General features: G+C 38.0%; 1 protein-coding gene across 1 annotated transcript in view; it reads left to right on the top strand.

Moving 5' to 3' along the window:
• The window catches only part of LOC121383558 (trichohyalin-like), a 58,601-nt gene that overhangs the window by 8,886 nt on the left and 36,283 nt on the right, over positions 1-13,432 (top strand). The window lies entirely within an intron of this gene.

The following is a 13,432-nucleotide window of genomic DNA, read 5'->3' as shown; positions in this document are numbered from 1 at the left end:
TACAGAGTTTTTTGTTTGTGTGTCGTATACATACATTGTATACTTTAGTAACTGTAAACATATAGTTCATAGGCGTTAAAAATATGAAATAAAATTATACATGTACAGTACATAAATATTTCATTAAAAGGGAAAAGAAAAGTTTACATTGTGTGAAAAATGGTGAAAATATTGAACATAAAAATAGTAATGACATTATAATAAAAAGTTAGATATATTATTTCATAGCTTTCTAGTATGGTTTGGAGTACCGTGAAACCCCTCTAAACTAGACACCCTCGAGAACAAGTAAAATGTCCGGATTTTAAGAGGTATCCAGTCTAGAGAAGTTAATTTCTGTACTAATTTTTAAACAAGAACCGTGAAAAATGTCCGGTTTTGTGGGAATTCCAGTTTACAGAGGGTCTGGTTTTGAGGGGTTTCACTGTATATTACAATGGTGTCTCATAAACTTGCTAAGCCGGGATGTTGTCTTTCAAAATATTTATTCATGTAAATGAGATCATTTCTAGACTCCGGTAATCGGCATCATTCACAAAAAGGCTACCGTATGTAATTTTTATTCCCAATTTTAAACTGACACATTCCCAATCTGAATGTAGATACAATGTAGCTTTGTTATGCTAATGATAGCTCCATCTCCTCAAAGGGTGAGGTCTGCTCTTACCACAAACAGTACCTGATCGTTCTTTAGTTTCTTTAGGGGAACAATTTCAAACAGTACTGGTACATGTACATGTATGTATGTAACAGTACTAAGATTCTCATGGTATATATTTTACAAGGATTTCTTAAGAGGGTCAAATGGGCACAGGGTTTTTATCACCAATATTTCTAGACTCCGGTAATCAGCATCATTCACAAAAGGCTACGTTGTTTTTAATCCCAGTTTTGTGACTAAAACAATTCCCAATCTGAATGTAGATATTCCTTTTGTTAATTACTATATATAGATATAGTCTGAAATCGATACGTAACACTTGACAAACACCCTTTCCCTCACCCGTAACATTTCATACTGCAAAATAGATAGGCCCTATATTAATTTGAATAAAGCAGTACATGTATATGTATAGTATTACTAGTTTAAAGGGGCGGGACGTAGCCCAGTGGTACAGCGCTCGCTTGATGCGCGATCGGTGTGGGATCGATCAACGTCTATTTCTCGCTCCAGTCAGTGCACCACGACTGGTATATCAAAGGCCATGGTATGTGTTATCCTGTCTGTGGGATAGTGCATATAAAAGATCCCTTGCTGCTAACTGAAAAGAGTAGCCCATGAAGTGGCGACAGCGGGTTTCTCTCTCAATATCTGTGTGGTCCGTAACCATATGTCTGATGCCATATAACTGTAAATAAAATGTGTTGAGTGCATCGTTAAATAAAACATTTCTTTCTTTTACTCTTTTAAAATCTAACTTGGTTTAGTAAGATGAAAATTCCCTCTTCTGTTTTATAAAATGAGTCAAAAATTCCCAAAGTCAGCACCATGGGCATCAAGTGAAATTTTAAAAATAAAACTCTGTCATGTGATACTTTAATAAACAAATGGGTGAACATAGAGACATACTGCGTGTCCAGAGTGGATGCCATGATAGTAGGAAATACATTTTTATTCCCCAAAGCATTGCATTGTATATTTAATTAATGATTAATTCATCATTTATCGGTTGATGAAAAAGTGGTGATTAATCACACAATGTCATCTGATTCCCGCCACTATACATGTAGTTAAAATACTAAATATTTTATTTCTTCACTGTTGTTCCGTTTTCGTAACAAAACAAAAAAAATCAGCGTGTGAAAATTGCCAAACGTAATGTAATGGAGCCAAATGGCAGATGGTTTGTTTCAAATTACTACAGGGCTGGATCTTAGTTCATGTTTAATGTTTATTTATGTCAAAATCATTTAAAAGTTCACTTTAGCATAATGAATAAAATGTCCAGCAAGATATTAGTGACTGTTAATAGTATAGAATTAAATTTGTTATTTATTTTATTTTATTTTATTTTATTTTATTTTTTTTATTTTTATATTTTTATATTTTTATATTATATATTTGTTTTTTATTATTTTTTTTATTTTATTTTTTTTATTATTCCACCCCCCCCCCCCCCCCCCCCCCCCCCCCACTCCCTAACATGGAAACTACCTGGCATTTCCATCATGGAATATATGTGTTTTAAAGTGTATTAACAACAGGTGCTTGATGGCATCAATCAACTTGCTGTTTGCTTTGTTTTTCTGAGAAAAAAGGTCAATTGCTAACAGTTATGTAATGAACAAAAAATGTATTTGTCTTCTGTCAGATATGATCAATATCTCATGAAGTGAAGTTTGCAGTGTCATATCACATCGTTATGCAAGCACCACTCATGGGATATGATTACAGACCTCATTCAATGAAATATCGACCGTATTTGATAGAAAAAAACAACCCGAGGAAATGTCCTTTAATTGCAAGGATGAAATCATGTATTGCCGTAGTGCAAAATGGTTGCTTGTTTAAACTGAGCATACTGAAAGTTAGGGATAAAGATGATTTCTTACTCTTCTTGTTAAATTGGAGGATAAAAACAAAGATGAATATATAAATCAGTTCTGTCCTGTTCAGAATGAATGGTGAATTCTGTTTGGCAAGCCTCACATATAGTTCCCTATTTTTAGCTTTACAGAATAAATCCATTAAGGTACATCATTAACCTGTCATCCTTTATGTCTTGTTTGTATATGTGTCCTGGGAGAGTGGCAGTCCTCCTATAGGCAGTGCAGGAAGGATGGATGGAGTAGTCTTGTGCCGTGTCCATATCGGCCATATGTATTTGATGCATTCATTTATTTTAAAGAAGGACCCTCCTCCTCAGTGTGAACATTGTCAGTGTTACACTGACTGTGTGTGCCACATTTTGGTGGAGTGCTCATCTGAAGCCGATGAGAAATGATATATTCGGCAACAGAAATGTTTTGCAATCTTTTAAATTTCACCCTGAATTAATTTTAAAGTTTTTAAAATACTTTGATTTCTATACAGTTTTAAAATATACATGCCTTGATATTTGTATTGTATTGTACTTTTCTACATCTCTTTACACTGTGGTTTTACATAATTGTATAAATATTTCCATATTATTACCTTTTTATGACACCCATTAGCTAATGTTTATTTTTGTGCTGGGGTGTTGTTAAACATTCATTCATTCATTCATTCATTCATTCATTCATTCATTCATTCATTGTTTTTGGAACATATTGTCTAGTTTTTTTGGTAATCGTCCACAGTTGGGCAATCAATCTTGAAGTTACATAATGATCAAATTATTATTATTTTTGTGTGTGTGAAATGTAAAGATGTATCTTGAATTTACACGCCCAGTGGCGTAGCATGGGCGGGGCCACTGAGGCCGTTGCTCTGAGCACAAAATTCTAGACTGGTGGAAGGAACTTAGGGAGTGCTAACGTTCCATTGTTTAGTGGGCGCAATACTTGCCTTGTCCCGGGCGCTGGCAACCCATGCTACGCCACTACACATGCCCACAAAATATTACATCCAAATAATTTCATTTAATACAGGTACAGAGGATGGGTTTTGGGGGTTGGGGGGACCATGCAATTTGTTTTTCAATTTATTTTTAGGGGGAGCATGACCTGACCTCAATATTTTGCTCACCAGAGTGTATAGCAATACATATTATTTATACTGAGTAAAAAATAAAGTTTCTTTTATTTAACGACGCCACTAGAGCACATTGATTTTTTTATCTTATCATCGGCTATTGGACGTCAAACATATGATCATTCTGACACTGTTTTTTAGAGGAAACCCTCTGTTGCCACATAGGCTACTCTTTTATGACAGGCAGCAAGGGATCTTTTATTTGCGCTTCCCACAGGCAGGATAGCACAAACCATGGCCTTTGTTGAACCAGTTATGGATCACTGGTAGGTGCAAGTGGTTTACACCTACCCATTGAGCCTTGCGGAACACTCACTCAGGGTTTGGAGTTGGTATCTCGATTAAAAATCCCATACCTCGACTGGGATCTGAACCCAGTACCTACCAGCCTGTAGACTGATAGCCTAACCACAATGCCACCGAGGCCGGTATATTTATACTGAGAGGCAGCATGTTACAGTTTTGGTATTTTGAGTTAATTAGATGTATGTACAGATTATATGTGAAATTGGTTCATTTGTAATTATATATGTATATCACGAGTACCTGTAAAATAACAAAATATTACGACTCCCAAAAACGTTCGCTCACCAGAGTCTATAGCAATACATATTGTTTACATTGAGAGGCAACACATTACAGTTTTGGTATTTTGAGTTTACTTCAGATTATATGTGAAATTGGTTAATTTATAATTATATATCATAAATACGTGTAAAATAGCAAAATGTGACACTTAAAACTTCGATAATACACCTTTAAAATCACAGACTCTAGTTTCTGTGATAATGGACAATACGTTTTTGTTGATCTAGAAACCTGTAACACATCTGGATAATGTTACAATAGCATGAAACAGGAAGGAAGGAAAATGAATTTTTTTTTTTAATGACGCACTCAACACATTTTATTTATGGTTATATGGAATTGGACATGGTTAAGGACCACACAGATATGAGAAAGGAAACCCGCTGTCATCACTTCATGGGCTACTCTTTTTAGTTAGCAGCAAGGGATCTTTTATATGCACCATCCCATAGACAGGATAGCACATACCACAGCCTTTGATGTACCAGTCGTGGTGCACTGGCTGGAGTGAGAAATAGCCCAATGGGCCCACTGATGGGGATCAATCCCAAACCGACCGCGCATCAAGCGAGCACTTTACCACTGGGCTACATCTCGCCCATAGTGAAACAGGAATACTGTTTAAAAATAGCCTACAGCTCGTCTCCATAACCATTACTTCTCAGAGGTAAGTGACTTTTTAAAACTATGAAACCTACATTTTATGGGATTAGAAACTGCAGAATAACCAGAAACACTTTGGATGTTCACAAATGGATAATCTGAACAATAAAATCAAAGTAGAGTGTCTGATTTCAATTATCTTTAAGCTGAGACGTAGCCCAGTGGTACAGCACTCGCTCGATGCGCGGTCGGTGTGGGATCGATCTCCATCGGTGGGCCCATTGGGCTATTTCTCGTTCCATCCAGTGTGCCAAGACTGGTATATCAAAGGCCACGGTATGTACTACCCTGTCTGTGGGATGGTGCATATAAAAGATCCCTTGCTGCTAATCGAAAAGAGTAGCCCATGAAGTGGCGACAGCAGGTTTCCTCTCTCGATATCTGTGTGGTCCTTAACCATATGTCTGACGCCATGTAACCATAAATACAATGTTCTGAGTGTGCCGTTAAATAAAACATTTCTTTCTTTCTTTCTTTCAATTATCTTTAACGGCTCTAATAGTGAAAAATACACCTTTGTTTTTAAAAAACTAGTCTGTTATTTAAAAAAAAAAAAAATCTAACAAGCTTTTATAGTGTGTTGTCATGACATGAGAATCTAATTGTATTTAAACACTGGGTAAATATTGACTGGGATGAGCGACTATTGGTTATATATTTAGCCATTGTTGGACAACAGATATGCTTTGATAGAGGTTCCAGAAAATCAATAGTTAATCCAGAGTGCATGGCATTACAAATAATTCATCAAGTTAATGAGGATCCTGGCTATATTGCTGTTCAGCTTGTATTGATGTCAAGGCTGCAGGATCAATGTAAAACAGTTTTGTTTTGTTTAACAACACCACTAGAACACATTGATTTATTGGATGTCAAACATTTGGTAATTTTTTACATATATAGTCTTAGAGAGAAAACCTGCTATATTTTTCCATCAGTAGCAAGGGATCTTTTATACGCACCATCCCATTGACAGGATAGCACATACCACAGCCTTTGATATACCAGTTGTGAGGCACTGGCTGGAGCGGGATCAATGTAGTTCAGAGAACTCACTCGAGGTGTGACTAGTCGCAGGATCTATCACTCACTGGTCTCATATTTTATCCCATTCTAACCAGTGCCTCACAATTGGTGTATCAAAGGCCATGGTCAAGGTATCATACCATACCAAAGGCTGTGGTATGTACTGTTCTGTGTATGGGAGAGTGCATATATATAAAAGATCTTTTTTTTGTGCTTTATTCTGTTTTAAAATTTACATATAGCTCAGTTGGTAGAGTGCTTAACTGAGGTGCTTTGGTCGCACGATCAAACCTCCGTGGAGCCATTCTCTAATAGTTTTTTTCGCCTTTTGGCTTTGTACACAATAAGGGGGTGGGATGTAGCTCAGTGTTACAGCACTCGCTTGATGCATGGTCGGTCTGGGATCGATCCCCGTCGGTGGGCCCATAGGGCTATTTCTCGTTCCAGCCAATGCACCACGACTGGTATATCAAAGGTCGTGGCATGTGTTATCCTGTCTGTGGGATGGTACATATAAAAGATCTCTTGCTGCTAATCGAAAAGAGTAGCCCATGAAGTGCCGACAGCGAGTTTCCTCTCTCAATATCTGTGTGGTCCTTAACCATATGTCTGACTCCATATAACCATAAATAAAATGTGTTGAGTGTGTTGTTAAATAAAACATTTCCTTCCTTCATACACAATAAATAAAACATATCCAATTGTAATTTGTATAATTGCTTCCATCTTTTAAAACTTACACTTAATATTTTGTCTAATATTATGAAAAATAAAACTGTACAAACCTGTAAGTGGCATTAGGTGCTCAACATAAAACTTGGAACTATTTTGACCTTTTTTATTGTAATATGGCAAATCAGTGTAACAATATAGTTAATTCTGAATTCAATTGGCGTCAGTATTCCAGTATGACATCACTTTGCATCTCATTACAATAACAATAAACCTACTACATGACATTTCCGTTTTCAGAATGCTGGAAAATTCCATTGTGATTCTGCTATTGAAAATGTTTTCTTTGAGAATGACTAAAGCACCCAAATGTGTTTGAGAAAACCTTGTAATTATAATATTGTACATACTACTACTACTACTACAGGGAAACCCCTCAAAACCGGACACTATGTAAACTGGAATTCCCTCAATGCTGCTGGTTCTCCTCCTCTCCCACCCATCCTAACCCTTTTGCTATACTGGACGAAGGAGCCAGCCGAGGCTGGCACCTGTGCCCAGGACAGGCGTGTGCTACAGCAGCTTGTTCTGAATGTGCATGTAAAACCGTATGACCTGACCTGACCTGACCTGACCTGGCGTAATGGAAGAATGTAACAGCTTTCCTCTTTAAGACTATATGTCAGAATTACAAATTTGTTTGTTATAGACATCCAATGGGCTGATGATTAATAAATCAATGTGCTCTAGTGGTGTCGTTAAACAAATAAATAAACAATACCAGTGCCGGCTCCATTAAAGAGTAAGTACTCTGTCAAGCATTTTCCAGCTGACAGAATAACACTGCTGCTAATGTCAACAGCATGGCAGTACCAGGTAGAGTGCACTAAGTAATCAGCTTATGACATAAGTCAAACACTGACTTAGAGCCAGACAGGTAATCAGCTTATTATGACTTAAGTCAAACGCTGACTTAGAGCCAGACAGTTAATCAGCTTATTATGACATAAGTCAAACTTTACCCACTTTCATGTAGTTTTATCTAGTAATTAATCACTTCCATCACTGCAAAGGTTATCGCATTTTTTTTCTATTACATATACTGAAAGGATCAAGAAACACATAACCATATAGAGTTAAAGTTTGTTTTGGTTAACGACACCACAAGATCACATTGATTTGTTAATCATCAGCTATTTTGGATGTAGGGGCGAGATGTAGCCCAGTGGTAAAGCGCTCGCTTGATGTGCAGTCGGTTTGGGATTGACCCCCGTCAGTGGGCCCATTGCGCTATTTCTCACTCCAGCCAGTGCACCACTACTGATATATCAAAGGCCATGGTATGTGCAATCCTGTCTATGGATGGTGCATATAAAATATCCCTTGCTGCTAATCGAATAGAGTAGCTCATGAAGTGGCGACAGCGGGTTTTCTCCTTCAATATCTGTGTGGTCCTTAACCATATGTCTGAAGTCATATAACCATAAATAAAATGTGTTCAGTGCGTCGTTAAATAAAACATTTCCTTCCTTCCTTCCTATTTTGGATGTCAAACATTTGGTAATTTTGACATACAGTCTTAGAGAGGGGATTATAGCTGAGGTGCTTGAATCAAAGGATCAAATTCTCTTAGAGGTATCCATTCTGTGATTACTTTTCTCCTTATTCCAACCAGTGCCTCACATCTGATATCTCAAAGGCCATGTAACATGTATGAGCCATCCCGAATGGGGAAATGCATATAATAGATCCCCTGATGCTGGCAGAAAAATGTAGTGGGTTTCCTCTGAGACTGGTGTGAGACATAGCCCAGTGGTAAAGCGCTCGCTTGATGCATGGTCAGTCTGGGGTCGATCCCCGTCGGTGGGCCCATTAATCTATTTCTCGCTCCAGCCAGTGCACCAAGACTGGTATATCAAAGGCCGTGGTTTGTGTTAGCTTGTTTGTAGGATGGTGCAAATAAAAGATCCCTTGCTGCTAATTGAAAATAGTAGCCCATGAAGTAGCGACAGCGGGTTTCCTCTCTCAATATCTGTGTGGTCCTTAACCATATGTCTGATGCCATATTGCTGTAAATAAAATGTGTTGAGTGTGTTGTTAAATAAAACATTTCCTTCCTTTTTGTTGCTGCTCTGGGCAGGGGGAATTATAGCTGAGGTGCTTGAATCAAAGGATCAAATCCTCTTAGAGGTATCCATTCTGTGATTACTTTTCTCCTTGTTCCAACCAATGCCTCATATCTGGTACATCAAATGCCATGAAACATGTATGTGCCATCCTAACTGCGGGAAAGTGCATATAAAAGATCCCCTGATTCCAACAGAAAAATGTAGTGGGTTTCCTTCAGCGGTTGAAGTGTTTGACATCCAATAACCGATGATTAATAAATCAATGTTTTCTTTTCTCTAAGACTACGTGTTGAAAATTACGAAGGGCCTAATTTAAAAAACCTGTTTTCAGCTTATACATGTGAAACTACATGTATTTACCATGCTTAAGCACCTGTTTTCAGCTTATACATGTGAAACTACATGTATTTACCATGCTTAAGCACCTGTTTTCAGCTTATACATGTGAAACTACATGTATTTACCATGCTTAAGCACCTGTTTTCAGCTTATACATGTGAAACTACATGTATTTACCATGCTTAAGCACCTGTTTTCAGCTTATACATGTGAAACTACATGTATTTACCATGCTTAAGCACCTGTTTTCAGCTCATACATGTGAAACTACATGTATTTACCATGCTTAAGCACCAGTTTTCAGCTCATACATGTGAAACTACATGTATTTACCATGCTTAAGCACCTGTTTTCAGCTTATACATGTGAAACTACATGTATTTACCATGATTAAGCACCTGTTTTCAGCTCATACATGTGAAACTACATGTATTTACCATGATTAAGCACCTGTTTTTAAGAAAAACAGGCTTCGTAAATTCGGGCTCAAATGTTTGACATCCAATAACCGATGATTAATTAATCAATGCTTTCTAGTATTGCTGTTTATACAAAACAATCTTTGACTTGTTGAACACTGCTAACATGTCCCGTTATATTTACACTGAATTTATCATGACATTGGTATGTCTCACATAGTTTAAAAAAAGGTTTGTCTTTTGTTTAACGACAGCACTAGAGCACATTGATTTATTAATCATCGACTGTTTGATGTCAAACATATGTCATAGAAAGGAAACCCACTACATTTTTCCATTATTAGCAAGGGATCTTTTATATGCATCATCCCACAGGCAGGATAGCACATACCATGACCTGTGATATACCAGTCGTGGTACACTGGCTGGAATGAGAAATAGCTTAATGGGCCAAATGTCGGGGATCGATCCCAGACCGACCATGTATCAGGCATACACTTTACCACTGGGTTACGTCCTGCCCTGTCTCATGCACGTGGATGCTGTTCCATTCTTCTGCCGGTGTTTCATGTTGTCAGTTGAATTACCTTGTTTGTAATGCTAGGATGTCCTCTTTACCTTGTGTTCAGTTTGTCCTACATATATATATATATATATATATATATATATATATATATATACTACTCAAAATAATTTAAGGGTCAAAAATTTATAACCAAATAAGTTTCAGAGTGTATTAGATTAATGATGTAAACTACACCAAATTTTTTATTTATTGTTCCATATTTACAAAAAAACACAAATAAACGTCACTGTATACAAGAAAGTCACATGACATGCTGTCAAAGTTGAAGGTTGTCAAACATGGATTTTACACATTAGAACATTCGTTTAATAGTGTGTGAATCCACCCCTGGTGCAAATACACTCGACATATCGTTGCCTCATGCTGTTGATCAGATGTCTGAAGAACTCTTTGGGAATGGCCTGCCACTCTGCCATAAGAAGTTGACCCAGATCATGAAGGTTGGCCGGAGGGGCATGGTTATCCCGAACTCTCCTGCCTAATTCGTCCCAGGCGTGCTCTATTGGGGCCAAGTCAGGCGAATATGCTGGCCAATCCATCCTGGCGATACCTTGTTGTCTGAGAAAGTCCGTTACCACCCTGGCGCGGTGGGGTCTGGCATTGTCATCCTGCAGAACTGCCCTGCCGCCAATCTGCTGAAGGCCTGGGAGAACCAACGGCCGGATAATCTCATTCAGATAGCGGATTCCATTCAGATTGCCATCCACCACATAGAGGGGGGTCCTGTGGTGGATAGAGATGCCGCCCCACACCATGACACTGCCACCACCGAACCGGTGACGTTGTCTAACCTTAACGTCAGCGAAGCGCTCCCCAGGACGTCTGTAGACACGAACCCGACCATCGTTGAACTGGAGACTAAACCTGGACTCATCAGTGAACATCACTCGACCCCACTGAACACGTTGCCACCGCAGATGAAGCGTGCACCAGTGACGTCTGGACGTTCTGTGACGTGGTAAGAGTGGTGGTCGAACAGCCTGGCGACGGCATCGTAGATTATTGGCTCTCAGACGATTGCGTATGGTTTGATCAGACACTCGAGTTCCAGTCGCAGACCACAGATTGTCACGTAATCGGCGTGCAGTGGTTGTGCGTTGACGTAGAGCCATATTGGTGATGTAGCAGTCCTCTATTTGTAGTGCTTCGGGGTCTTCCCGAACGTGGACGATTTCGAACAGAATTCGTTGCTTGGTACCGTTGCCACAGTCAGCCAACGACACTTTGACTGACACCAAGTCTCAGAGCAACATTTCTTTGCATATTGCCATCCTGAAGCCAAGCAATAGCCCTTCCTCGATCTTCGATAGTCAGTTGAAGTCGTACCATTGTCGAATTTGGAGTGTGCACCGTACACGAACGCAAGCTCCAATTATACGGAAATTCAGCATTGGGAACATGGAATACACGTGCAAAGCGTGCATATGTAAGCATGTTTTCGCCATTAGAACTAGTCGACAGTGTCAATGACTGGATTTTAATTTCGTCAAAATGGAACAATACCATGCGTGACATTATGGTCTAGCTAATATAATTGACATTCAGAAAATAATGTCGAAAATATCATCTGACCTTTAAATTCTTTTGAGTAGTATATATATATATATATATATATATATATATATATATATATATATATATTCCATGATATATTCAAAATTCCTATTGCTACATTTAAACTTACCATTGCTTCAAGTTTTTCAAAAGACTATAACCATGGTCATTGTCTGACTAAATTTAATCCCTCTCCCCATAATTCCAAGTCATTGGACACGAGCATAGGGAGGTGCCAAAAAGCACACTTTTATATTTACACACTTTTATACTATTATAAAGCAAAATATCTGAAAACTGTGTGTGTGTGTGTCCCCCCTGCTTCCTACGCCAGTGTTGGATATTGAAATCTGTGCTTCTACCTTCGAGGGGCAGTACGTAGCCCAGTGGTAAAGCACTCGCCTGGTGCATGGTTGGTCTGGGATCAATCCCCGTCGGTGGACCCATTGGGCTATTTCTCATTACAGCCAGTGCATCACGACTGGTATATCAAAGGCCATGGTATGTGCTATTCTCTCTATGGGATGGTGCATATAAAAGATCCCTTGCTACTAATGAAAAAAATATAGAAGTTTCCTCTTTAAGACTAGATGTCAAAAATTACAAAATATTTTACATCCAATAGCCGATGATTAATAAATCAATGTGTTCTAGTGGTGTTGTTAAACAAAACAAACTTTACATTCTTCCTTTGAGATTATTACAACTTGTATTCATTTTCTTCAAACCACCAACTTGACCTGTAATACATGTATTGATTGAATCTGAAAACAGCCTGAGGTGTTGCAGTTCTTTCAAACTGTTTATTACATATACAGTGAAACCCCTTTAAACTGGACACCTTCGGGACCAAGTAAAAAGTCTGGTTTCTAGAGGTATCTGGTTTAGAGAGGTTCTTTTCTGCACAGATATTTAAAAGGGACCATGAAAAACATCCAGTTTTGAGGGAATTCCGGTTTACAGAGGGTCTGGTTTTGAGATGTTTGTCTGTACATTATGGCATCATAAGTAGTTAAATAAACCTTTCAATTCAATTCCATTCCATTCCCGATCGATGGGTTTGTTAGAACAAAGTACCGGTATTGCATACTCACTTTGGAAAAAAAATGTAATGTTTCTAAATTCTGTATTTGAAATACATGTTGTAGTTACAAATTCCTAACAATAGAGTGTGGGCGAATTATTTTTCTTTGTATTTGATTTTTTCCCCCATGGCTATGTATTAAGAGGTACATACATGTACATATATTTTGGTTATCATTTTACAGCAGTTACTGTATAATTATAGCAGAAACATGGTGTAACATGGGATGGTTGAAAATATTTTTTATCACATTTCATTCATTTGCCCCCCCCCCGTCAGTGGGCCTATTGAGCTATTTCCCATTCCAGCCAGTGCACCACAACTGGTACATCAAGGGCTGTGGTATGTGCTATCCTGTCTATGGGATGGTGCATATAAAAGATCCCTTGCTGCTGATCAAAAAGAATAGCCCATGAAGTGGCAACAGTGGGTTTCCTCTCTATATCTGTGTGGTCCTTAACCATATGTCTGATGCTATATAACTGTAAATAAAATGTGTTGAGTGTGTCATTAAATAAAACATTTTCTTCTTTCATTCATTTGCCCTCACTTGGTTTTTTTAGAGGTACTTCAATTATTGATGTGCTGAAAGGAATTAAAAAAAATTAAAGTCACAATTATAGCAGAAATAAAGTACTTAATTTTTTACCATACCCATTTTTTTTATTTTATTGATTTTTAAAATTCAGGGATTAG

Source organism: Gigantopelta aegis, chromosome 10, assembly GCF_016097555.1.
Source record: "Gigantopelta aegis isolate Gae_Host chromosome 10, Gae_host_genome, whole genome shotgun sequence".
Taxonomy (NCBI): domain Eukaryota; kingdom Metazoa; phylum Mollusca; class Gastropoda; order Neomphalida; family Peltospiridae; genus Gigantopelta; species Gigantopelta aegis.
Note: the sequence above shows the minus strand (reverse complement) of the source record. Positions and strands in the feature narration are given on the sequence as shown.